Source organism: Capsicum annuum, chromosome 3 (assembly GCF_002878395.1).
Source record: "Capsicum annuum cultivar UCD-10X-F1 chromosome 3, UCD10Xv1.1, whole genome shotgun sequence".
Lineage (NCBI taxonomy): Eukaryota > Viridiplantae > Streptophyta > Magnoliopsida > Solanales > Solanaceae > Capsicum > Capsicum annuum.
Window position 1 is genome coordinate 59,970,112 of NC_061113.1, and position 24,477 is coordinate 59,994,588.

Genomic DNA, 24,477 nt, shown 5'->3' on the forward strand with positions numbered 1-24,477 from the left:
ACCAACCAGAACACAAAATCCAAATGAACAATGGAAGACATCCTGAACATAAAGATAAAATAGTTAATGTAACTGATGGAACTAAGTGTGGATAAATAGTAACCACCCATACTTTGTCCACAAAAGCCTATAAATTGAAATACCAAGTTAGTTCGAGACATTCTCCCGACCATGGACAAAAAGGAAACCCAAAATATAAAAAAATGATGGGATTTCTATTCTCATAAAAGAAAGAAGTGAACGTCTGGCATTCCAAAAGATAGAGGCTCACCATTTCAATGTAGACCAATCAACGAACCAAAACCACCTAACTCTGCACAAGTAAACCAAAGAAAATCCTAAGACGCTAAATCATAAAATGATGTAGCATCCAGGGACGGTTAGCAGCTTGAGAACTAGCATGTAACTTAGGAAAGGGAAGAAATAATGCCATTTTCCAAAACAAACCAATCTCAAAGTACATGTTTACATACATGTATATAAATATTTATAAGATGCTGGGATAGGATAAAGGGTTTAAGCATGAGATTTAAAAACCATTAAACTAGACTGTATAGCTCAAATCGTCCTAAGGGCACTTACGGGCTGTATAGGTTCTTCTCTCCCAACTGAAAGGGTCCCAGTTCATGTTAGCTGCAGAAACCAGGAAAAATACAAGGAAAGGCCAGGGAATCCATGACACTAGTTATCCTAAAATATGTATAAAGTGTGAACTATGCACACAGTCATAAAGACACCTATGCCGAAAAATGTGGTTTTTAGTGTTGGTCCCCTTGGGACCTCCACCTTCCACGGTGATCTACACAACCCCCTTTAAGCCTAATTTAAATATTTGCACATAACCTATCCATTTAACAAAGTAGTTATCCATTTAGGCATTTACTGTTGGTATCGTCATACTAATTGATTACTCTTGAAAGCTAATAGAATTATGCAATTCCAATTATCCATCAACTTAGAGGAATCCACAACCCCAAGTTCCAATTTAAGAACACACCATAGCCATTGAGGATCTTTTCAAAACTATTTTCATCTATTTAGCCATTAATGCAATGCGATAGTTAAGAACAATAAGTAAAATCATGTAATTGTCCATATTTCAAAACCAATTATGCAAGCGGATTGAGATTAATACCAATTCTGAACTGAATTCCATAAAATTTGGGGGAATCCATGACCCCCTTTCCATTCACCATTCCCATGCTTAATTTTAGTTCAAAGACCATGAGATAAAGCATGAAAAATAATTCCAAAACCATGGAAAAACTAACCAAGTATAATCATACAAAACCCTCAACCCACCATTCAACCCCAACAAATAAATCCACATAACCCATGAATTAACACATGCTTTCATCTTAAGCCAAGTTAGGAAAGAGATACATACCTAAAGACACCAAGAAATTGGAACAGAAAACCTAAATTTGAAGCCTAGATAACCAATTCTCTTGAAAATTCTAATTGTTATTGCTTGGGAAATTTGAGAGAGATGAGATTTTTTATGTTATGTTAATTGGAGGAAATAGGGCTAAGGGAAAGGTTTTAAGTCATGGAAATTAATGGGATGGAAAGAGAAGACCACAATGCCCTTAATGAGATCATGTAGAAAATATAACTCACAGGCACTACGAGTCTTGTAACGACTCGTGATGACCGATCATAAGTCCTCACCACGACTCATAGTCTTGGTAGTACCCAGAACCACCTCCATTGGCTTGTCACGAGTCACACCCTACGACTCATGACCTCACCTTATGACTGGTAGTATCATAGGCATGATCCGAATAGGAACCTAGGTAATTCTCACCGATTAAGTTTTGATTGGCACCATTTGAATCGTCACCTAAGTTGTATCCTGGAAAATGACGACTAAACCTAAAAATTTGCAGGGTCCAAAACCTAGGGTATTACATTTCCCCCTAGGGTTATTCATCCCCGAATAAGGAGTCAAGGCACCCATTAGCACGATAACAAGTAAGAATGCACACATCCAAACAACAAATTTAAAAGGCCATAAAAGAGAGAATAGAAATCATACCTCAAGAATTTTCATCCAACGTCGTAGGGAATAGGAATGGATACTTGGACTTCATGTCCTCCTCAGCTTCCCAAGTAGATTCTTCCACCTTTTGATTCCTCCAAAGGACTTTCACCGAAGCTACATCCTTAGTCCTCAGTCTATAGACTTGTCTATCAAAAATCTCATCCTGGACTTCCTCATAAAATAAGGAATATAAGATACCAATATCTTTCACAAGAACAATCAAAGAAGGATCACCCACACATTTCTTCAACATCAATACATGGAAGACAAGATGAATAGAACCCAATTTGCAAGCAAATCCGACTCATAAGTAACATTCCCTACTCTCCTTGAAATTTTGTGCATACCAATATAATGGGGACTGAGCTTTCTCTTCTTCCCAAACCTCATCACTCCCTTCATAGGATAGAATTTTAAAAGCATCCAATAACCTATATCGAACTCCAACTCCCTTTTCCTTACATCTACGTAAGACTTTTGGTGAATTTAGGTGGTCTTAATCCTATCCCTAATCACCTTTAACTTATCTATGGCTTGGTGAACCAAGTCTAGACCAAACAACCTATCCTCACCAACCTCAAATCACCCAATAGGAGACCTACACCTCCTACCATAAGGAGCCTCAAAAGGAGCCATCTGAATACTCGAGTGATAACTATTATTATATGACAACTCAATGAGAGGTAAGTGATCCAACTAAATTCCCTTAAAGTCAATCACACAAGCCTTTAGCATATCCTACAAGTATTAAATAGTACGTTTAACTTGTCCATCTATTTTGAGGATGGAAAGCAGTGGTAAGGTTCAACTTGGTCCCAAAACCTTTTTGAAATAAAGGCCTAAAGTAGGAAGTAAACTGCATACCTCGGTCAGAAATGATGGAAACAAGTGCTCCATGTAGTTTAACAATCTCCTGGATAAATAACTTAGCATAATCCTCTCTAGATTAGGTAGTCCTCAGAAGCAGGAATTGAGAAAAATTAGTCATCCTATCCATAATGACCCAAATTGATTCATACTAATTGCGAGATCGCGAAAGACCTATAATAAAATTCATGTTGATTGTCTCCCATTTCTACACAGGTAACTCTATCTCCTAAGATATGCCACTGGGCCTCAAGTGTTCTACTTTCATTTGTTGACAGACCATACACTTGGCCAGAAAGTTAGCCACATCCATTTTCATATTGCTCCACCAATAGATTTTATTCAAATCATGATACATCTTCATCAAACTTGGATGAACAGTATACCTCCTTTGATGAGCCTCAATCAAAATCCTATCCCATAGTCCAACAATATCAAGAACATACAAGCTTCTTTGATACCTAAAAAAACAATCACTACCAATCTCAAAAGCCATTAACTTTTGTTGGCCCACACCATCCTTAATATGCACAACAATGGGATCCAACGCTTTTCTTTGGAATCTATCCAAGGGATGATTTAACCACTTCTTGAATAATCACACCTCCATCCTTGGAATCTAAAAGACAAATCCCCAAGTTAGCCAACTGGTGAATATCCTTCACTAAGCCTCTCTTTTCCTCATCCACATAAGATAAGCTCCCCATGGACAACCAGCTAAGAGTATTAACAACCACATTAGCTTTACCTAGATGGAAGTGAAGACATATATCATAATATTTAAATAATTAAATCCACCACCTTTAGCTGAGATTCAACTCCTTCTGAGTAAACACATACTACAAGCTCTTATGATCAAAATAAATGTCCACATGCACCCCATACAGATAATGCGCCAAATCTTCAAAGAAAAAGCCACATCTGCCAACTCTAAATCATGAATCAGATGATTCATTTCATGAACCCTAAGTTGTCTGGAAGAATAGGAAACCACCTTACCATGCTTCATCAATACATATCCCAGTCCCATACATTATGCATCACAATACATAACAAATCCTTCGGTACCCTCGGGTAGGGTCAGAACTGGCGTAGAAATCAACTTATCCTTCAACTTCTCGAAATTACCCTTATAAGAATAGACCACAAAAATTTCACCTTTTTCTCGGTCAACTTGATCAACGAGGTCAAAATAGATAAAATGAACTCTACAAACCTCCTATAATACCTAGCTAAGCCCAAGAAGCTTAAAATGTCAGATGGAGTCATGGGTTTACGCCACCTCTTAAATGCCTCAACTTTCTATAGATTCACCTTAATCCCCTCACTTGAAATACCATGCACAAGAAAAGTCATAGAATCCAACTAGAATTCATACTTAGAAAATTTAGAATGCAACCTCTGATCCTTTAGAGTCTGCAACACAATTCGAAGGTGATTGGCATGATCCTTTTCACTCTTAGAATACACCAAGATATCATCAATAAGTGCTATCACAAAGAGATCTGAAAAATTATATCCATAAAAGAAGTTAGAGCATTAATCAACCCAAATGACATAATCGGGACTTCATAATGACCATGTCAGGTTTGTAAAGTAGTCTTAGGGATATTACTCTCCCTAATCAACTAATGATACCCTATTAAAGATCAATCTTAGAGAAGAATGTAGCACCCTAAAGTTCATTGAAGAGAACATCAATCTTAGGAAAAGGGTACTTATTCTTCACTCTAACCTTATTCAACAGACGATAATCTATACACATCCAAAAACACCCATATTTCTTATAAACGAAAAGCATAGGAGTACCCCACAGAGAAGCACTAAGATGGATGAAACCCTTATTAAGAAGATCTTTTAACTACTCATTTAACTCTATTGGGGCTATTTTATAAAGAGGAATAGAGTTAGGATGATTATCTAGTAGAAGATCAATCCCGAAGTCTATTTCCCTATTGGGAGGAATGCCAAAAAGATCCTCAGGAAACACTTCTGTTAACTCATTGACAACAGGGATGAATTGCAAAGAGGGACCCTTAAAATTAGAATTTTTAATCTAAACCAAATAATACAGACACCCCTTAGAGATCAACTATTAGGCTCCAAGATACAAGATAAACCTCCTTTTAGGCACTAAGAAACTCCCATCCCATTCAATTACTAATTCATTAGGGAGTTGGAAACTTACATTTTGGGTTCTATAATCTAAAGAAGCATAGTACGAATAAAGCCAATCCATCCCTAAGATTATATCAAAATCTAACATATCAAGCTCTAACAAATCCACCAAGGTCTCTTATGAAAAATAAACACCACAAAACCCCTATATATCTTTCTACCCATAATACAATCACCACAGGAGTAGAAATAGAGAAAGGGTAGAAAATATTTTCAGCACCTAAATTAAACTGTACAGCAACATAAGAGGTTATATAAGAAAGAGTAGACCCCGTATCAAGCAAACAATGTACGTCATGAGAGAAAAGCTGTAACATCAAAAGATGCCTTAAATTCTTGATGAGTGGCCAGAGCATAGAGATGATTCGGACTAGCATTGATACTAAAAGACGAACCCTTTGGTGCAGTTGTTGATAAAGTAGCAATCGGGACCTTGTTAGTTTTGGTAGACACCTTAGTTGAAGGAAAGTGACACTATATATGCCCTAATTGACCATAATTATAACACTGATTCCTTACTTCATCACAATAACCATGGTAAAGATGCCACAAAAATGTCAAAGAAGATGGGATGGGGCTGACTAATCTCCACTAGCCTGATACTTGGCACCCTTTGCCTTAGATCACTGCTACCCTAAAAATAGAGATCACCCAAAGGCTTAGTATAAGGAGCCCTAGCTGAAGAATATGAACAAAATTTCCCAAAGTCTTTTTTATTCTGCTGTCTACAATCTCTCCCACTAGCTTGCTGACCTCCACCCTACTCACAATACCTGAACTTATTATTCTACCACTCCCCCATCTCTACCTATCTCTTACTTTCATTTTGTACCTAATATATATAAACCATAAGTTTGGAGATATCTATGTCATTATTTAGCATCATGCCTTACACTCTAATACTAAGTCAAGGGACAACCCTGAAGCAAAATTTCGTAAAGAAGACACCAATCTAGAGCATAATAAAACAATTAGTGAAACTTCAGTACATACTTCTTCACACTCATCTTGTGCTATTTCAAATTCATAAACTTCTTAACCTTAGCTTCCCTCAACTCCTGAGGAAAGAAATGAACAATAAAGGCCCCTAAGAACTCATCCCACCTGGTTGGCTCAATGTTATCACCCCTCAACTGCTTGCACTCCTTATACCCCTGATAAGCTATATCATTTACTGGTATGCAAAAAAGTCCATACCCTCAGAATCAGTAGCATGTAATACCCTGGATATCTTCTCCATTTCATAAACATACCATTGAGGATCCTCTTCAACCTTAGAGCCTATGAAGGTTGGGGGATTCAACCTCATAAACTAACCAACTTGAGTGAACTTAAAAGAAGGAGCAACAGAACAAAAATGGTCAGACTAAATGGACTGAGATGCCATAAATTGAGTGATCTGATGAATAGATTGGCAAAACTCCACATTTTAAACATCACCCTAAGGCATCGTGCTATGAGTATCATCAGCCTAGGATGCCCGAGAAGAACTAGGAGGGACTAGTGGAACTCCCTATGGAGAAGTATAATCAGGAGCAGAGACCTTAGATTGAGTCTGCATAACATATAAAGGGTGAGTTCCCTCCACATTGTCCTTAGGTAGGACAGAGGGTCCAGTAAAGTTTTTATGAACATTATATTTTTGAGGAGGCATGATCTAAAATATGAGTAGATCAAAGATTAGAGGAATTTCAAGACACCGAACACTGTAGTCCAAAATAGAACATAGAAAAAAGAAATATTCCTGAATGCTTTGTAGCTTCCCCTTATAAGTATAGTATGCCATACACCCATAAATAGGACTCTACTCGACACGACTTTATGGACACTCGATGACCCTGAACCTATACTCTGATACTAAGCTTGTCATGACCCAACCTTGGTCCTAGTCATCATGAGTATCTCCAGCTCATCGAGGGCCTAAAACCACCCTACTACCCTAACCAACTAGAACATAGAATACAAATAAACAACAGAAGACATCCAGAATATAAAGAGAAAATAGTTAATAAAACTTAATGGAACTATGAGTTGATAAACAGTAACCACCCATACTTTGTTCATAAAATCCTCTAAACTAAAATACCAAGTCAGGTTGGGACATACCCCCGACCATGGCCAAAAAGGACCAAAAAGGACCAAAAATATAAAAGAAATAGATGGGATTTCAATACTCATAAAAGAAAATAATGAAATATCCGTCCTTCTAAAAGCTAGAGGCACACCACTTCAACGCAGACCAATCAATGAACCAGAACCACCAAACTCCATACAAGAAAATTAAAGAATCCTATAGGACCCTACATTATGAAATGATGAAGTGTCTGGGAACAATTTATGGGGTGAGCACTAGCATGTAACTTAGGAAAGAATAAAATAATATTATTTTCCAAAACAAAACTAATCCCAATATACATGTTCACATACATGTATATAAATATATATAAGATGTTGGGATAAGGTACAAGATTTAAGAATGGTATTTAAAATCAATTAAACTGGACTCTGTATCTCAAACCATCCTAAGGGAACTCAGGGTAATATGGGTTCAACTCTCCCTGATGAAAGGGTCCCGGTTCATGTTATTTACAGGAACTAGGAAAAATACAAGAAAAGGTCAAGGAATCCACGACACTAGCTATCCTAAAATATGTATAAAGTGTGGACTATGTACATGGTCATAAAGACACCTACGCCAGCAAACGTGGTTTCCAGTGTTAGTCCCCCCCAGAACTCTACCTTCCGCGGCAAGCTACACAATCCCCTTTAAGCCTAATTAAAACAATTGCATATAACCCATCTATTTAACCAAGTAGTTATACATTTAGGCATTTACCATTGATATCATCATACCAATTAATTATGTTTGCAAGCTTATAGAATTAGGCCATACCAATTATCCATCAACCAAGGAGAATCTACGACCCCTAAGTTTAGATTAAAGAAATATATCATGTCAAGTAAGGCTCTTTTAAAAACCAATTTTTTCTGTTTAGATATTAATGCAATGCGATAACTTAGAACAATAAGCAAAACCATGTAATTATCCATAATTCAAAACAAATTATGCAAGTGGGATGAGGTTAATACTAATTCCAAATCAAATTCCATAAGATTTAGGGAAATCCATAACCCTCTTCCCATTCACCATAACCATGCACAATTTTAGTTTAAAGACCTTGAGATAAAGCATGAAAAGTAATTCCAAAACCATGAAAAACCCAACCAAGTAGTAATCATACAAAACCCTCAACCCATCATTCAAACCCAACAATTAAATCCGTATAAACCATGATTAAGCACATGTTTTTATATAAATCCATGTTAGGGAAGAGATACTTGCCTAAAGACACCAAAAAATTCAGAGAGAACCCTAATTTGAAGCCTAGATAACAAATTCTCTTAAGAACCCTAATTGTTCTTGCTTGGGAAATTTGAGACAAAAGAGAGTGTTTATTTTATGTTAATTGGTGGAATAGGGCTAATGGAAAGGTTTTAAGTCGTGAAAAGTAATAAGATGAAAAGAAAAAACCACAATGCCCTTAATAAGGTTATGCAGAAAATATAACTCTCTATCGCTATGGGTCTCGTAATGACTCATGATAAATTGTTCTAAGTTATCACAATGACTCATAGCCTGGAAAGTACCCAGGACCACCTTCACTAGTTTGGTCAAGAGTCACACCTTACGACTCGTGACCTCACCTTATGACTGGTAGGGTCATAGTTGTAATCCAAAAAAAAACTTGGAAAATTGTTACTAATTAAGTTACGATTGTCACCACACGACTCATAAGGAGTCTTTATGATTCATCACCTGAGTCGTATCTTGGACAGTGATGACAAAACCCAGAAATTTATAGGGTTCAAAACCTAGGGTATTACATAAGTAGTATAGCTGAAAGAATTACCTTCAATTGGTCTTTGGGGAAGAATTTTGCAGAGGGACTTTTTGAGAGTTGGAGTGAAAATGAGGGAATGTTTATTTCCCCTATTAGACTATCACAAATTGTTGTTGTGGTTGGTTACTTACAGCAGTACATAATTGATGCAGCGGTAAAATCTTTCCAAGGTTTATTTTCTCCTAACATTTTGTGCATTATGGTGTCATACCATGTTTGGATAATCGTAGTAGATTTTAAGCACGATGATTAATTATATACACCTTATCAAGGAAATATAGGAATAACCGTCAAGACTAGACTAGGTAATACATTAGCTATTGCTAATTTTATAAAAGAGATGTACATAAACGAGTTAGTGAATATTTTAATATCCCTCTTGTGGAATTTTATATTAAAAAATTCCTCGAGTAATTATGTGAGTGTTTATACCTCACCCTAAGATTGTTCAGGGATAAATTGTGGATAAATTGATATCTTGTAATGACTCCTAATGTTGTTACTGTGAAAATGCCTAAGAAATAAATTATAATAAATAAAATGCTTAATTAGACCTAAAAAAATTCAATTTGAAAGATAAAAAGTGGTCTAAAGCAATTGGTCCAAGAATACCAAAAAGAATGGGTTGATTTGTTGCCTACTGCTACAACGAATTATAAGCACTCTAGTGGTACATGACAGTAGCATCCAATGAAATTTTATAAACCCTCCCCTTTATTATTTCCCTTGGTGCCCTCTTCCCCCCCAAAAACAGTCTGAAGACCTCTATTTCCCAACCATGAGATTTGAGAGACCATGGTTCATGAGAGTGGTTTCGAGGCACACCCAGTTAAAACCCAACAATAGAATACACTTAGTACTCATGGGATAAATCTCTCCTCTCAATAGCATTGTGGTTCCTCTACAAGGAAAGTAATGTCAAGAGTTATCATGCATTAGGCCTTCACACATAGTGTTTAAAGGAGAAAAACTACAAAACATGTCTAGGCCTTAATAATGTGGTTAACTATTGTTATAACCTAGGGATGTGATATTTTTGGTGTGAAATAGGTTAAAACTTAAGAGAATCTTAACTAGTCGAATGAATACTGTGTTTCATAAGTAGGTATGAGTTAAGTGCGATTAAGAAAGGAGCAAAATTTTAAACTAGGGCATGATAGGGGATGCTCTTGGTGAATCAAATAGTTACGTCTTGCATTGAGGAAGGTTAACAAATCATAAATAAAGAGTAGGCATAAAATTAACCTAAGAGACTTTTTAGGAGACTAATGAGTGAGACAACTTTAGGCGCAATGAAAAATATTCTCTCTTCTCTCCCATGACTAAACTCTAAGACTTGCTTACTTTCCATGCCTACCATGGCTATTTCAGTCACTTCTGGGGACTAGTCAGTTTTCTTGACTCCATCAAACCAATTTCCCACTTTGTATAACCCCAATAACCCTAATAAATGCTCTTATTTTCCTAATGTGCCTAATAATTTTCCTATTGGAGACATTGTTTTGAGTAGGATTATGCTAGGTAAATATGCTAACCTTTTAAAATCAACTAGAAGTGACAACCAAGTTGTACAATCAATCCTGCTAAAGAAACCTACGTATATCAATAGGATCCCACACATCTCATGGACGGAAGAAGAAGTTGATATAATGAATACCATTGAATATCTCCAACTTGTAGTGGCTGGTAGATTTTCTTATGGGTGTCCTAAACTAGATGAACTTAGGATACAAGTACCTAAACAATGCAACATGAAAGGGGAATGCAAGATAGGTTTACTGAGGAATAGGCACATACTTATAAGACTTAATTTGTAGGAGGATTTCATAAATATGATGTCTAAAAATGTCTATTACATCCTAATAAGTATGGATATTCATATACCATGAGACCCCTAATTTATGATGCTAATTTTAGAGTTATAGAAGAAACGATGCAAGCATTGGCATGTATATCTTTCCTAGACTTGAAACCTACTTACTTTGTTAAGAAATCACTTTTTTCTATTTCTACAGTAGTAGGTAAACCATTACAACTAGACACAACTACCATTAACAAAACTAGACCTAACTTTGCTAGGGTAAAAATTCAGGTTGGTCTATGTCAAATTTCCCTTAGGTGGTGGAGATGTAAATCATTAATCCTAATAAAAAGGAGTCAAGGATTGAATAAGTAAGGATGCAGTCTATTAAAATACTGCAAAGAGTGCAAACTCAAGGGGTATGATGAACAAGAATGCAGGGTTTTACACTTAAAATTAATAGTTATAACTGAGATAGCTGATGAGGAAGGGAATGATAAGCAAGATGCTACTGAAACAAGGACCGTGATGGTGAAGAAAGAAAAAATAGAGTAGGCAATGTAACCATACATAGAGAATATTCATCTTGGAGCATAAAGAAGGGAAGAATGGAAAATGTATTAGTGAGAAAGTCTTGTCACCTGACAAAGGGGTGAAGACTGATAATACCTTTGTAGCTTTGAAGGATATAGATAAACTAGGGGAGGACATCTAGAAGGAATTAATAAGCAAGAATATCAATTTATCATAGCAACAAAACACATCAAAAATGACAAAACTTACATACATTAAAGAAGACAAGGTAAAAGAATACAACATCAGCAATTCAACTAATATTTTCCATATAAAATAAGAGGAAACATCAATAATTGTGGATAACTAGCACAAATAACAACAACTATGCAATAAAGAGTGGATATCAAGATTATTTTGAATGAATCAAAAGAGAGGCATAGTAATTAACAACAACAAAAACAATAGCACAACTTACAGTACAAATCATAAAATAGCAATAAAGAGAAAAGTAATGTGAAAGATATACAAGAAGATAAAACCTTATTAGAGGTACCTTCTACAGATATCCGTACTCAATCTATGCAATAAAAACTTACGAAGACATTGAAAGAGGAAACAACACAACTTGGAACACAAAAGGCCAATACAATAGTAAAGAGTATAGTTATGTAAAGGAGATAGATGGAAATAACTCATTGCCTGAGAAAGATCTAGAAGCAGTGACAATGTAGCAGAGGAGAAAACATCATCAATAGTACTTTTAGAAGATATGCATACTTAACCTGTTCAAAAGGATTTTTTTGGAGGAATTTAGATATGATTAAAAGGTTAAATATTTCATAATATGATTTTGGATGCACGACATACAGGGAGGCAAGTGGATAATCTAGAAGACAAAAATAAAGAAGTTATAATTCTCCCCACAGCAATTTAAGTTGATGATTCAAGCTATTAGTTGGGAGGAATTGAGTCACCATACAAGACATTACATAATATTCTTACTCATAATATGGTGAAACAAATATAAGATACAAGCAACAAAATTGACAAAATCTGGCAGCAACATAAAGATCAAATAGATAAGAATGCCAATTTTCCCACAAGGGTGCATAAAAATCTAAAATCAACTAGAAAAGGGGAAAATAAGGCAATGGAGACACATCCCAACCTATTAGGGCTCAACCAAATAGGAATGTGGTGAAACAATAAGGTTCTAAATGATAAAAGCAATGTTTTGGAATATAATGTTAGTAAAGTCACAAAAAGCCTTTTAGAGAGTAAAAATATAGTAAAAGATCCAGAAATTTATTTTTGTGGCATTATTGGAACCTTTTCAGCATATTCAAATAATCAATAGATATAGGTGCAGACTAAAAATGCCTCAAGTGTTTCATAAAAGTAATGGCAAGATATAGGTGTTTATAAATCATGGTCATGATGTAAATATCATTAGTAATACAAATCAACATTTTACATTAAAATAAAGGAACATATTATATAAAATACCATTCTCATCATAGTTGCTTATGCTAAATCTGATCATTTGTTAAGAATAGAGATCTAGGAAGATATTTGTTTGATTCAGAAGAGGATTGACTATCCATTGATGGTAAATATGGATAAAAAATTGGTGGACTTCCAATGATTGAGGTTGATGTTAAAGATTTTAAGAATTGTATTGAATAATGTGAGTTGTCTTCGCTTTCTTTCAAGGGTAGTTTATTTATTTGGTGGAATGGGAGAGCTATAGAGGATTGCATATTTGTAAAACTAGATAGAATCTTGATAAATACAAAATTTCAAGGTTTATTTTCACAATCATAGGTTGAACATCTGGCAAAGAATGGTCATGACCACGCTTCTTTATTATTTTGTTGTGAAAATAAACCCACAACCTCTAAGAATCCTTTTAGTTTTCTTAATCTTTGGACTGAAATTAAAAACTTTCTAAATACTGTTAGGCTAAAACACCCCAGACTTCAGCCCTTATAAAATTTTCTAAGTCTTGAATCCTATCATTATTATACAACTCACACCCTTGACTTGTATAGTATAGGTACGGGTCTAGGACCATAGTCGTATGAGAAGACACCATATGAGTTATATGTACATGATGCGAGAGGTAGGGTCCAAACCGTATGTTGTCCAATGTCTAGCGTAGATGTTTCTATTTAGGGTACGGCTTGAAGAGTACTAGTTCTATGGTTAGGGTACGAGTTAGGCTAAGGAGTTGTATGTTGGAAAAGATTTGATTTCCAACTTTTTTATCAAGGTATGAGTGGAAGGTACCACTTGTTTGATATGGGTACGAGTGGAGGGGTCCAACCATACCCTCTTGCGAGTCTTTTACAGCTTTTAAGCTGAAGGTGTTTTAGATATTTCCCACCCCAAGCCCTTAAGACCCAACATACTATAACACTATTTGAATCCTGATTCCTCACTTTAGAAGATCAAAAACACTCTCCAAACTCTCTAAAAACCTCTTAAGAAAATTGGGCTAGGGTTTTATCAAGGTGACCATCTAGAGGCTTAAGGATGAAAATCTCTCTGTGAATCTACATAACTTAGGTATGTGACTCTTCCTTCATTGTTAGCTCATAAAAATCATATGTTTTAAACATCTTTCTTGAATCATAAATGGCGGTTTTGAAATCCATGGTTAAGGGTTTGAATGTATAATGATGAGTATTATTTTCTCCTGATTTCACTTATGTTTATTTGGCTAACATTGGAGTTCATCTATTAGAATTTGATAATGGTCATGTGTTTGTACAATAAGTGGCACAATAATATCTTGGTTCAGAAATAAAGAAGAAGCAAGTGGTAAATCATGTTCTGATAAAGATTGAGAATGATGTGGGTAACTAGAAGTAGATGGCCTTTGAGGTTGGTGGTGATGGTGTCTTGAGGTACAAAGGCAGGTTATGTGTTATCGATATGGATAGACTCTGTGGTAGGATTTTAGCTGAGGCTCATGAGTCATGGTATACAGTTCATTCTGATTCAACAAACATGTATCATGAATGTAAGGAAATGTATTAGTGGAACAATCTGAAATGGTATGTAGCCAAGTTATTGGCTAAGTGTATGGTATGTTAGCAAGTGAAGGTAGAGCACCTAAGGCCCGGTGGGCTACTTCAAGAGATTGAATTACCAATATAGAAATGGAAGATAATTAATATGGATTTTATTACCAGCTTTCCACGATTGAGGAATCAGTGCGACTCTATTTGGGTCATCATGGATAGGATGACTAAGTCCACCCACTTCTTGCCAGTGTGGGCAACTTATTCTGCCGAGGATTATTCAAAATTGTTTCTTTAGGAAGTCCAACCAAAATTTCAATGATTTTATTTTAATAGTCTCTTCATGTTTTAATGTGATTTCTGAGTTGAATAATGAAGCAGGATGTTAATGGGACCATTATGAAGTATTTTGGAACTTTCGGAACACATTCGATGCATTTTCGGTCTCTAAAATAGTAATGGTCCATGATTAGGGTATGCCACGAAGGCATCACCCACCCTAAAATAAAAATTGGTGGCTTGGCATGATAAGGGCGCATCATGCTGGCTGACTTCTATGATAAGGGTGTGCCATATACTTGGAGTTGTGTAGTTGTGTGATAAGGGCGTACCATGCCCAAGGGTGTAGTGATGCTAATTTTTGTCTTTTTCTTTAGTTTTTTGATGGTTTTTTGGTCTTTTAACTCCTACATAATATCATAACATATGATAAACCCATTTCCCTACCCTCACAAGTCAAAACATACGTCCTCTCTCCTCCCAAACCCTCAAGAATGCCAAAGAGGAATTTCTTCTCCAAAGTTCAAGCTTCCAAGGTTTCAATTCAAGTTTCCTCCAAGAAATTTACTAAGTAGATGTATATGGGATTTCAAAAATGGTATTCTTCCATCCTTGTTCCATAAATTTTGATTCTTAATTAAATTTAAAGAATTGATTTACTAGGGATTATACCCATTTTTCTTATGCTTTATGATTATGATGTTTCCTCATCAGTTAAGTCTTATTTAGCATAAGATTTCATGTATACTTATATTTTTATCTGTCAAAGTATTCTTATGCATTGAGCTTTAGTATTCTAATAAATAGTTCCATGAGTTGACAAATGTACATGATTTTCAGCATGATAAAGTCAGTTTGCAAGTAAGAGTATGTAATTTTAGCATGATCCTCTCAGTTTTCAAGAATTTATGACTTAGCATTTTAAATTTTAAATTATTATAGTACAATTCAAATTTTAATTTTGATATTATGATCTCAGATAAGGTATGAAATTTACACAATTATTTAAGAATAAGATTTAGCAATAGAAGTGTAGTAAGTTTTAAGTTTTAGAAACCCATCTGCTATTTTAAGGAGAATTTCATATAGTATAAGCACTAGAATATATATTTTAGGAGTAGTATTTAACACCAAGAGGGAAAGTGGGTTCAATGTACCACCATAGGTTTAAAAGGCCTCACCAAAAAGTATCTTCTTTGCCCAAATAGGCTCTGTTTAGTGACCAATCTAATTAAGGTTCTGTAAGATGGCATGATATGGGACAACCCTCCTCAACATGGGTCAAACAACGGACTTTATGCTAGTTCACATAGTTTAAGTCGGTATAAGAATCTTCCATAAAAGAAGATAAATTTCAAGAACTAAGTGTAGTGACTCGCACCACTTATCAAATTATGCTTTATGACATTTTAGCTTTCATTTATAATTATCATTATGGTGAGTCTATTTATCTTAGCATGCATATTTTTAGTTTAAAACACTTATTAGACTTACTTGTTGCATTCACCCTTATATACTCAGTACATTCTAAAATTATTGACCACATATATATCTATGTGGCTACATTATTTCATAATGTAGGTTCTAGTGTTTTCCCTCAACAATAAGATTAGCCACGATCAATACGTCCTATATCCTATCAGTGGGTGAATCCTTATGGTTTGAGGGCCAATTTTATGGTTACTTTCAGTTGTTAATTTTTGTTAGTTCAGACTATATGTTTTTAGTTTGGGTCAGCGAGGGCATGTCCCAGTGGATCTTCAGTTCTAGTTAGAGGCTTGTCAAGACTAGTCAGATGATGTGTTTTTTTAAGTTTTCTTAAGAGTTTCAGTTGATGTTAAGTTTATAATGGTTTGTTAAGATTGTTCTTTAATTGAACCCAATTAATAATAGTTTAGTTTCCACTTATATTTTACATTATTGATATGCTATAGAAATATAGAACTTTCTAAGCATAAAATGATGAAAATAATCAAGTTTCTTAGCTTTTTATATATGATGTATTTTGGGTATGTATTTCAAGAAACTAGGTTTTGCATGCTAAGTTTGAGAAAAGGATGAAACATGGGGTATTTTGCCACTTACCTGATCATTTTGGGGCATTTGTAATACTTACCAGATGTACGTGACCAAATGTATATGCTAATACTTGAAGTTTAGAAGCTTGGTTGCAAGAATTAGAAGGCATTGAACTGAACTATATCTATATGTCGACTGCATGTAGCATTTGCGATCCATATGTGACAATGGTAAGTACAGAATTGAAAATCCAGAGAGTGAAAGAGTTGAAGAAGAACTCCTTGTACTTACCTATGTCTATATGAGGACCACATATGGGTAAGGTAAGTACCAGAAGTCCAAAATCCTAAGAATAAATAGTGCAAAAAAAAATTCTGGCACTTACCTGAGTCTATATGCAGACAACATATGGTACTTGCGCCCACTTGCAAGCCACGTGTAGACATAGGTAAGTGGCCACCGACCTTTTTTATCCTTTTTCATTCGGGTTTTGAATTTTAGGGTTTCCTCATTTACTACAAATACCCTTTATGTGGTGTTTTAGCAGAAGTTATGCACTCTTGATACTTACAAACATATTTTCATTCTTATATCCAATTTTGGTCTTAGGATTATCTTGTATTGATTTTGGTTGATAAATTCAGTTAAAGTTTTGGGTTTTTAGTTGCGTTTATTATGTTTATATCTTATGCTTTCAATTATGAACATTGTTGATTACTTCACAAGCATTAGAGGCTAAAAACCCTTAGTTAGGATTGTGGAAACCCTGGCAGATTAACGAAATAGGGAAAGTGCTACGTTGTTCTGAATTGATACGCAAGTATGTATTGTATTATCTTCACTTTAAGAGCTATCTTAGTGATTGCAAACATTAGGATCCTACATAGATTATTGTTATTTACTCCAAAAGAGGAGTAGTGACTAGGAAAAGATAATTACAACAGTAATTTAAAGTTTAACTGTCAATCCATGCTACTTCGTATTATCTAAGTAAGATGGTTAGTTTTTATCTAATAAATAGAGACTCAAAAAGCAATAGTTAACTGGGATATAGGATAAGGGTTAGTAAGGAGACATCCTAAAACTCAAAAGGTAAAAGGTGAAATTTGTCAGCTAGTTCAAAAGATGATTGGCCGTACATAACTTATCAGATTTTGGATGCAAGGTATCTGGTTGGTTTAATAAAGCATGATAATCTTACAAAGTTGAGAAGCCAGAGGGAACACAATCCTAGTGTTCACTAATGACAAATTATAACCAAAGTTGATGCTAGCTACTTGTTCAATATTGACACTATAATCCCCTTATTTACTTTTCCAGTTTTGCCTACTGATTACAGCAGCTGAAAGCCGTAATTCCATGTATTCTCTTGGTATTCAACTCCAACCTTTGTTGGGTTACTATATTTGGCAATGATTGCTTAATATTCAAATTGAAGGTGTGGTTTGGGTATTATCAATAATTTGGCATTGTTGCTAGGGAATACGATATTAAGTTATGAATTAAAATTGTTATAATTTTTGGGTCATTTTTTTGTTCCTAGTTGGGTATATGCCGGTGTATGCCTAGCATACAGAGTAGAGGTAATTACTTAATCCTAGTAAATCTGAATCTAGAGAAAATCCTAAAAACAGCTAGTAGGACGACAGAGCCAAAAGAGATAATATTCCTAAAGGGGTTCATGATGATGCACACCAGATGCCTTCCCCTCCTCCTGAAGAAATTTAGGACATTGTTGACCAACAGACGAAGGTGTTATTAGCACAAGTTTCTAATCAGGGGAGGGGAGAAGATGCTCAACGCATTACTTAGGAGGAATATTTAGTTGTGCAGAGGTAGAAAGTAGACCGCCAAGCAGTACTAGGTGGTAATCAAAATAGAGTTAGAAGTTGTCATGATCAAGTGATTCTAGTGTACCAATATTTTTAGCCATATGAGGATGATAAAGAGGATCTGGGGTACGTTGAGCAGGCAAAAACTGGAGTTATTATTCTTCTTCTTTTACCCCTAAGAATTAAGTTTGACATAAAGAGCACAATGATTCAGCTTTTAAATCTAAAGGTTGTATTTGCGGGTTTGCCTACAGATGACGCAAACATGCACTTCACAAATTTGATTGGGATCTATAGTTCGTGCTCAAATCTAGGGGTACTGGCCAAACAGCTTGCAACATCAAGTTCTGAGAAAGTGAATGCAGTAGGAGCCCAAGGTTCAGCTTCCAAAGATTGTGAGTCAGAGTTCAAGGAGGAAGCAAAATATTTGGATCAATAGTTGGTGGGTTTTTGAGCCCCAAGAGCAAGAAAACCAAGGTAGGAACTATTATGATAGATACAGAGACTGTAATAGGGAGTGAGATACTGACTGGAGAAAGAAGAATGACTATAGAAAAAAGGGAGATAGGTACATTCTGCCTCAACGAAATGATACAGAACCAAGATTGGAAGAGATGATGACTAAGCTAGTAAAGGGTCAAGAAAATCAGGAGAATAACCTTAAGGAAATTAAGGGTGACATTTTAGGGTTGACCCAAAAGGTTGAAGCTTATACCACTGCTATCAAGTAATTGGAGCAACAATTTAAGCAGATGTAAACAACACTAAACAAGAGGTAGCCAGGCACCCTTCCGCGAAACACTGTTCAAAATCCTAAGAATGACTGGCGTGTTCTTGATATTACCACATGGAGTGGCATAACTACTGTGAATCCTCCATTACCTATTGTGGAAATACTAAGGCATAATGAATCTGTTATTGATGAGACACTTATTGTTAGGAAAGAGAAAGTAATGGGTGATAAGCAATGGGTAATAATGGTAAAGTTAGTGAGGACAAAGGTAAGGTTCAGGTCATTGAGCTAGAAATAAGACAAATTCCAAGACCATCCCCACTTTTTCCTAAGAGACTAAAGCAGAAAAGGAAGGCAGGAAAGTTCAAGCAATTCATTGAGATGCTGAAAGAGTTAAGTTTGAACATCCCTCTTCTTAAGGCATTGGAGCAGATGCCTGGATATACCGAGTTTATGAAGCATTTGGTTACAAATAATAAAGAGGCTACGTTTGAGGATATTTATGGGTTGCACCACTATAATGCAATAATGACTAAGTCTCTAGCCTAGAAAAAGGGTGATCCTAGAGCATTCACTATACCTTGCACTATTGGGTCATCTCGGTTCACCAGAGCCTTATGTGACTTAGGAGCCAACACAAATTTGATGTCATTGGTTGTATTTAAGCAATTAGACTTGAGCCCTCCGAACCAACTGCAATGTCGTTGTAATACCTAACCACACTATGAAGAGACTTATGGGCATTTCTTTTGATATGGTTGTGAGAGTTGATTACCTTATCTTTCCGGATGACTTTATCATTCTATATTGTGAGGTTGATGCTGAGATACCCATCATATTGGGAAAATCATTTATAGACACAGGAAAAGTGATGGTTGATATGGAGAAGGGGGAGCTGAAGTTCAGAGTAAATGGTGAGGATGTCAATAGTATGAACCATAGTATTCACTTGAGTATTTAAGATTCTAAAAATTTTCAAATCAATCCACACCATGAATATCACATTCCTAGGGTACAATAACAAAGAACCACATTATTAAGGACTAACCAAATTTTATAATTTCTATCCATTCAAACATCATGCTCAAAGGCATAATGCATGAGAACTTGCGATATTACTATCCATGCTATATGATCTAACTAGGGGTGGCAAATGGGCGGGTTAGTCTAAATTTGGGTAAGTGAAAATGGGCTAAAGCAACAAATGCATCAATGCCCAACTCACCCAAAATATAGATGGGCTAAGATGGGCTAAACAATAGTTAAAGCCCAACCCGCCCAACTTAACCCATCATTGAATAATTTGTCATTCTAGTAAAAGATTAGATTGGAATGATATTTTTTAATTTCCTTTTTATATTTATATTGTTATTATTATTGATTTCAAGTAAAAATAAAATATGAAAACAAAAAAATGTAATAAAAGCATTTGTATATATGTTTGACACAAAACAACGATAATGATTAGGGTGTGATGGGTGGAAAAAGAAAAAATATATAATTTTTTTATAAAAAAAATTTTAAAAATTTAAATTTTTTTTTGGTGGGGAGGGGGGGTAGGGGTGGGGGTGGGCTAAGAAATTTTTATTGTAATTTTTCTAAAATGCAAATTAAAAAAAAAGTTAATTTTTAAGAGGGGGTTGGGGTAGGTCAGGGTAGGGAGGGTGGAGGGATGGGGTAAGAAAATTTTTTTTTAGGGGGGTGAGGGTGGAAGGGTTTTGTTAGGGAGATGGGGATTGGGGTAGGGGGATAGTGTAAGAATATTTTACAAAAAATTACGGAGCGGGGTGGGGGGGGGGGAATAGGGGGCTTAGAAATTCATTTTTTTATAAAAAAAAATCAAAAAGAAAATTGGTTTTTTAAAGGGGGGTTGAGGTTGGTGGAGGTAGGGGGAGGTGGGTGGGGAAAATATTGAATTTTAAAAAAAAAATTATTTTAAAAAAATAAATTTTATAAAATATTTTTTTAAAAAATTGGGGGTTGGGTAGAAAGATGGTGTATGAAAAAAAATATTTTTCTTTATTCAAAAAATTATTTGTTACTACAATTATTTTAAGATGAAAAAGGAATATAACTGAAGCAACTAAAAAAATTAAAAATATGAAAAGTGAAACTATAAATAATAGGATTAAACATCTTTATTGGTCAAAGTTTGGAATAATCATGAGCCTATTTGGGTGGATGATTTATGATGGTTCACTTAGGCTAGATCAAATCAACCCTTTTCAAAATCAATCTAACCCAACCCATTAAAACATGGGTGGGTTGGGCGGGTTAAATGGGTTTGGGCTAATTTTGCCATCCCTAAATCTGACCCATGTCTAAGTGCTATGATAAATAAATCATAACCTACCTTGTAGATGAACTATGGTTCTATTGAGAGGATAGAGTTTTCCCATGAGTGTTAAGCCTCTTCCCATATTGGTTTGCCGCCGGGTGTACCTCAAAACTACTCTCATGAACCATAGTCTCTGAAATCTCATGATTGGGAAAGTGGTGTTTTTCAAAAAAAAATTGAGTAAGGGAACGACCTATGAAAATAATAAAAGAGAGTATTAATTTTTTCAGGCTGGCTGCTATCGGGTATCGTTGTAGCAGTTATCAATCACGCAGTGGTAAACAGCAGATCAACACACTTTTTAGGGCTTCTTAGTCCAATCTCTTTGGCCTCATTTTAATTTTTTGATTTGATTTCTTTTGAGTTCAATTAAGCATATTATTTAACATAATTTATTTCTGGGATGTTTTCACATGTAATGATATTTGGAGTCATTATAGTTAAGCATCCCACAATTAAAAAAGTTTTTACCTGTTATATCCCCAAGCTAATTCTATAATGATTTAAAAATAAGGTGCCACAATTTTTTACCAACAAAAAGTCACTACAAATAAAAGTAAAAAGAATGAATTAAGAAAACATATAATGCAAAATTATGTCCATCACAGAACACTCTGCCGCCAACAATCAAGGGTGTAGCAGCTGCTCAAACAAAGGAATATCTCAGGTAATAGGTTTGGAGTGAAATGATATTGACAAAATTAGTTTGGGAGGGGCATTTTGGTGTAATTAGTTTTTTTTAGGGACATTTTGTATTATTTTTCCTATTTACTTTGTTGTAGTTAATATCCTGGTTCTTTTTTGTCACTACTATTATTCTTGTATGTCTATTACTTTTTTTTGGACTGCTTTGGACTATTATTCTTGATCTAAATAATTATCGAAAATTGCCTTAACTTATAACAGGAGACTCAAATCAGACCTTAACCCAAAACATTAGACTCCAGATTTGACCTCTACATGAGCTCCGATGTTATGCCTCAACTTGGGACCTGACCCTACATTAAGATACGACCTTGAGCCCAAAATTATGATTTGCAAATTGAGACTTAACCCTATCTAAAGATCTGAGACTCTATCCAGAGTCAGAACCAAAGAGCTCTACCATGAGACGAAACCCGAGACTTAATCCCAACTCAAGATTCCACCTTGAACTAAAACTTGAAAATCGAGACCCAAACCTTAACCCAAGACTCTATACCCAAACCATAACTCAAGACTCAAGACCCCAGACTCAACCTTAACCCCAGATTGACTCCTAAGGCACAACTCAATACCTGAACCTCGGACCTAGGAAGAAATTTTAAAATCTAGCCCCGATCCTAACTAGGGACCCGAGACCTTGAATTAGTACCTGATTTCTACTTGATACTTGATTCTTACTCGAGACACGATTCATAACAAACGCCTAGTGATACCCAATTCCAGCCCAAGTTCCAAGCTTTGTCTCATGAAAAAATCAAAATAAATCCCATATAACAAATTCAAATTAAAGTAAAGTTCAAACATAGGCTAGACTTGAGCCAATATTGAGTTAAATTCGAGATCACTTTATATAGGTGAAAATTATCTTATATATACCTATTAGATTGTTTATTGTAAATTATAGAAACACTTTTCATAATTATTAAATTGCAAGTTATAGCAACTTTTTAAAAATAATTTTTTAAAAAATGGTTTGTTACATATTTATTAGTCAAATTATCTCCTATTTTTTAGTGTTTAATAGTCTATCTCTCCTCATTAACTGTTTTAATAATTATGGTGGCAATAAATTTTGATTTCAATAATTCTTTATTTATAGAATGAGTAAATTTTGGTGTAAAAGCTATCCCCATTAAACAAGATTTCTACTTTTCAGTAATTAAGTGATTTTACTTTATCCATATACACGGCTCTTCCTTTTCTTTCCCCATTAATTCAAACTTCTTTTATTCAAAGACTTTCATTTTAGTCTCTTGGTTTTGTATTTAATAGTTATCATATGTTGAATTTTTTTCATTATTTTTTTTATTTTTGGGGGAAGATACTTGATTTGATTTAAGCTTGTTTTTTATTCAAGTTCAATATCAATTCGATTTATGTTTGTTTTTTAGTTGAAAATTTATAATGTCTTTAAAACCTAAGTTTGATTCAATTCAAATTAGCAATAGATCAATATTAGATCAATAAGGGGTTGAAGAACATGAAAAGTGAGAATAATTTGAGCAAGCGAAGTTCATTATAGAAAAAATATTGGTCCTTCTCAAAAAGCATCATCAGTGAAGAAGTCGATCTATAACATGTCATTCTGACATTGTCCAACAAAAATGGAATGACTATATAAATTGAACATACTAGTTAGAACTTTTCTCAGAATTTTCTTGTTTGAAACCTGTATAAAATCAACATGAACTATCAATATTTTGCTCAAGGTTCATAAAATAGTTTCTTACATGTTATATTTACATGTAACTAGTATAATGATTGCAGAAGTTGGTATAGAATTTGACTTTCACCAAATATTATATGTTATTACTTATTTTAGTGTATGGAATAAATATACAAACTAGTATTTTTTTTGAATTATGATATTCTAATTAGGTGATACCAATTTATATATTCATTCAATTACTATATAAAGTAGAGAAATTACCTAAAAATTCTCGATAACACATGTTGTCAAAGACCCAATCTTTTGGAAAAATATATTACCTGATGCCTAAAATATCATACTACATACTAAATTAATTCACTGCTACAACCACCTGATATCAATTTATATACCATTCATAAAATGTGAAACAACTAATCACATCATGAAATACTTTTTTAAATACTCTTTTCATATATTAAGAAATAACTAATCACATCATATGAGACATTTATTTATATACCTTTTTCATTCAATACTAATTTATATACCTTTTGGATACAATGCATACAATCATATGTATCTTAAT